The sequence below is a fragment of the Schistocerca nitens genome, chromosome 9, assembly GCF_023898315.1.
Source record: "Schistocerca nitens isolate TAMUIC-IGC-003100 chromosome 9, iqSchNite1.1, whole genome shotgun sequence".
Lineage (NCBI taxonomy): Eukaryota > Metazoa > Arthropoda > Insecta > Orthoptera > Acrididae > Schistocerca > Schistocerca nitens.
The window spans coordinates 406,008,311-406,012,543 of NC_064622.1; the positions used below are offsets into that span (position 1 = coordinate 406,008,311).

General features: G+C 42.5%; 1 non-coding gene across 1 annotated transcript; it reads right to left on the reverse strand.

Annotated features, from left to right (window-relative positions):
- Positions 1 to 263: 263 nt before the first annotated feature.
- Positions 264 to 335, reverse strand: Trnat-agu (transfer RNA threonine (anticodon AGU)). The gene has a single exon. It is a non-coding gene; the product is annotated as a tRNA-Thr (tRNA).
- Positions 336 to 4,233: the final 3,898 nt, after the last annotated feature.

Consider the following 4,233-nt stretch of genomic DNA (forward strand, 5'->3'; position numbering starts at 1 on the left):
ATACTGGTGACTACTTTGAAGGTCAGTAAAACTTTGAAATACGTATCTATTTTGTACGAGCTGTAAATAAATAATTGACACTACTAAAGTTCCAATCCTCATATTATGCGCGATTTGCGATTTGACAGTCTAATACTTGCTGCTCATTGTATTTATAAGGTACTCTTTTGCTATGTGACTCTATTTACTGTTGCGGTTCTGACACTTAACTATTGTACATGTATGATTTATGTGTACAGACTGAAGCATCGAATGAAAATTTGTACCAAGGGCGAGATTCGAACTCGGGTCTCCTGCTCACTAGGCAGATGCGCTACCCACTACGCCACCCTGGCACCGTCGTTTTCCACACCTGCACGGACTTCCCTAGCACACCTACCTCCTCAATCCTTACGCCTCAGTCCATAGACGTTTGAGGCTAGGAAAGGTCTCTGGAACCGTATAGTGTCATTTCATTAAAGTACCTATGCCTCGCTTTCAGGCAGGGTCCTCAATTCCCTTCAATGATGTGCTACGCCAGTACAATTGGAAAGTCTCTGTTGAGGCGTGAATGGTAATTTGGACTGAGAAGGGAAGAGTGCTAAGGTAGTCTGTTTAGCTGTGCAAACCAACTGTGCCAGGGTGGCGTAGTGATTAGCAAATCTGCCTGGTAAGCAGGTGATCCGAGCTCGAATCGTAATCTTGGTACAAATTTTTATTCGTCGCTTTAGTCTGCATACATACATCCTAGATGTTTTAGACTAGAAAAGATCTCTGGAACTACATAGTTTCATTTGATTCAAGCACTTATGCCGGGTTTCAGCCAGGATGACCCTTTTCATTCTGCTTACTTAAGCCTACTTCATACTTATGCAGGAATTGTGCGGCCTCTGCCGCAAGCGGTTCGAGTACTCCCTCGGGCATGTGTGTGTTATTCTTATCATTTTTTTTTTTTTTTTTTTTTTTTTTTTTTTTTTTTTTTGCGGTCATCAGTCTACTGACTGGTTTGATGCGGCCCGCCACGAATTCCTTTCCTGTGCTAACCTCTTCATCTCAGAGTAGCTCTTGCAACCTAAGTCCTCAATTATTTGCTTGACGCGTTCCAATCTCTGTCTTCCTCTACAGTTTTTGCCCTCTACAGCTCCCTCTAGTACCATGGAAGTCATTCCCTCATGTCTTAGCAGATGTCCTATCATCCTGTCCCTTCTCCTTATCAGTGTTTTCCACATATTCCTTTCCTCTCCGATTCTGCGTAGAACCTCCTCATTCCTTACCTTATCAGTCCACCTAATTTTCAACATTCGTCTATAGCACCACATCTCAAATGCTTCGATTCTCTTCTCTTTAGGTTTTCCCACAGTCCATGTTCCACTACCATACAATGCTGTACTCCAGACGTACATCCTCAGAAATTTCTTCCTCAAATGAAGGCCGGTATTTGATATTAGTAGACTTCTCTTGGCCAGAAATGCCTTTTTTGCCATAGCGAGTCTGCTTTTGATGTCCTCCTTGCTCCGTCCGTCATTGGTTATTTTACTGCCCAGGTAGCAGAATTCCTTAACTTCATTGACTTCGTGACCATCAATCCTGATGTTAAGTTTCTCGCTGTTCTCATTTCTACTACTTCTCATTACCTTCGTCTTTCTCCGATTTACTCTCAAACCATACTGTGTACTCATTAGACTGTTCATTCCGTTCAGCAGATCATTTAATTCTTCTTCACTTTCACTCAGGATAGCAATGTCATCAGCGAATCGTATCGTAGATATCCTTTCACCTTGTATTTTAATTCCACTCCTGCACCTTTCTTTTATTTCCATCATTGCTTCCTCGATGTACAGATTGAAGAGTAGGGCGAAAGGCTACAGCCTTGTCTTACACCCTTCTTAATACGAGCACTTCGCTCTTGATCGTCCACTCTTATTATTCCCTCTTGGTTGTTGTACATATTGTATATGACCCGTCTCTCCCTATAGCTTACTCCTACTTTTTTCAGAATCTCTAACAGCTTGCACCATTTTATATTGTCGAACGCTTTTTCCAGGTCGACAAATCCTATGAAAGTGTCTTGATTTTTCTTTAGCCTTGCTTCCATTATTAGCCGTAACGTCAGACTTACCTCTCTCGTCCCTTTACTTTTCCTAAAGCCAAACTGATCGTCACCTAGCGAATTCTCAATTTTCTTTTCCATTCTTCTGTATATTATTCTTGTAAGCAGCTTCGATGCGTGAGCTGTTAAGCTGATTGTGCGATAATTCTCGCACTTTTCAGCTCTTGCCGTCTTCGGAATTGTATGGATGATGCTTTTCCGAAAGTCAGATGGTATGTCGCCAGACTCATATATTCTACACACCAACGTGAATAGTCGTTTTGTTGCCACTTCCCCCAACGATTTTAGAAATTCTGATGGAATGTTATCTATCCCTTCTGCCTTATTTGACCGTAAGTCCTCCAAAGCTCTTTTAAATTCCGATTCTAATACTGGATCCCCTATCGCTTCTAAATCGACTCCTGTTTCTTCTTCTATCACACCAGACAAATCTTCACCCCCATAGAGGCTTTCAATGTATTCTTTCCACCTATCTGCTCTCTCCTCTGTATTTAACAGTGGTATTCCTGTTGCACTCTTAATGTTACCACCGTTGCTTTTAATGTCACCAAAGGTTGTTTTGACTTTCCTGTATGCTGAGTCTGTCCGTCCGACAATCATATCCTTTTCGATGTCTTCACATTTTTCCTGCAGCCATTTCTTCTTAGCTTCCGTGCACTTCCTATTTATTTCATTCCTCAGCGACTTGTACTTCTGTATTCCTGATTTCCCGGAACATGATTGTACTTCCTCCTTTCATCAATCAACTGAAGTATTTCTTCTGTTACCCATGGTTTCTTCGCAGCTACCTTCTTTGTACCTATGTTTTCCTTCCCAACTTCTGTGATGGCCCTTTTTAGAGATGTCCATTCCTCTTCAACTGTACTGCCTACTGCGCTATTCCTTATTGCTGTATCTATAGCGTTAGAGAACTTCAAACGTATCTCGTCATTCCTTAGTACTTCCGTATCCCACTTCTTTGCGTATTGATTCTTCCTGACTAATGTCTTGAACTTCAGCCTACTCTTCATCACTACTATATTGTGATCTGAGTCTATATCTGCTCCTGGGTACGCCTTACAATCCAGTATCTGATTTCGGAATCTCTGTCTGACCATGATGTAATCTAATTGAAATCTTCCCGTATCTCCCGACCTTTTCCAAGTATACCTCCTCCTCTTGTGATTCTTGAACAGGGTATTCGCTATTACTAGCTGAAACTTGTTGCAGAACTCAGTCTTTCTCCTCTTTCATTTATTGTCCCAAGCCCATATTCTCCTGTAACCTTTTCTTCTACTCCTTCCCCTACAACTGCATTCCAGTCGCCCATGACTATTAGATTTTCGTCCCCCTTTACATACTGCATTACCCTTTCAAAATCCTCATACACTTTCTCTATCTGTTCATCTTCAGCTTGCGACGTCGGCATGTATACCTGAACTATCGTTGTCGGTGTTGGTCTGCTGTCGATTCTGATTAGAACAACCCGGTCACTGAACTGTTCACAGTAACACACCCTCTGCCCTACCTTCCTATTCATAACGAATCCTACACCTGTTATACCATTTTCTGCTGCTGTTGATATTACCCGATACTCATCTGATCAGAAATCCTTGTCTTCCTTCCACTTCACTTCACTGACCCCTACTATATCTAGATTGAGCCTTTGCATTTCCCTTTTCAGATTTTCTAGTTTCCCTACAACGTTCAAGCTTCTGACATTCCACGCCCCGACTCGTAGAACGTTATCCTTTCGTTGATTATTCAATCTTTTTCTCATGGTAACCTCCCCCTTGGCAGTCCCCTCCCGGGGATCCGAATGGGCGACTATTCCGGAATCTTTTGCCGATGGAGAGATCATCATGACACTTCTTCAATTACAGGCCACATGTCCTGTGGATACACGTTACGTGTCTTTAATGTAGTGGTTTCCATTGCCTTCTGCATCCTCATGTCGTTGATCATTGCTGATTCTTCCGCCTTTAGGGTCAATTTCCCACCCCTAGGACAAGAGAGTGCCCTGAACCTCTATCCGCTCCTCCGCCCTCTTTGACAAGGCCGTTGGCAGAATGAAGCTGACTTCTTATGCTGATTATTTATCAAAATTTAGGCAGTGGCGGGGATCGAATCCGGGACCGAAGACGTTTTGATTATGAATCAAAGAC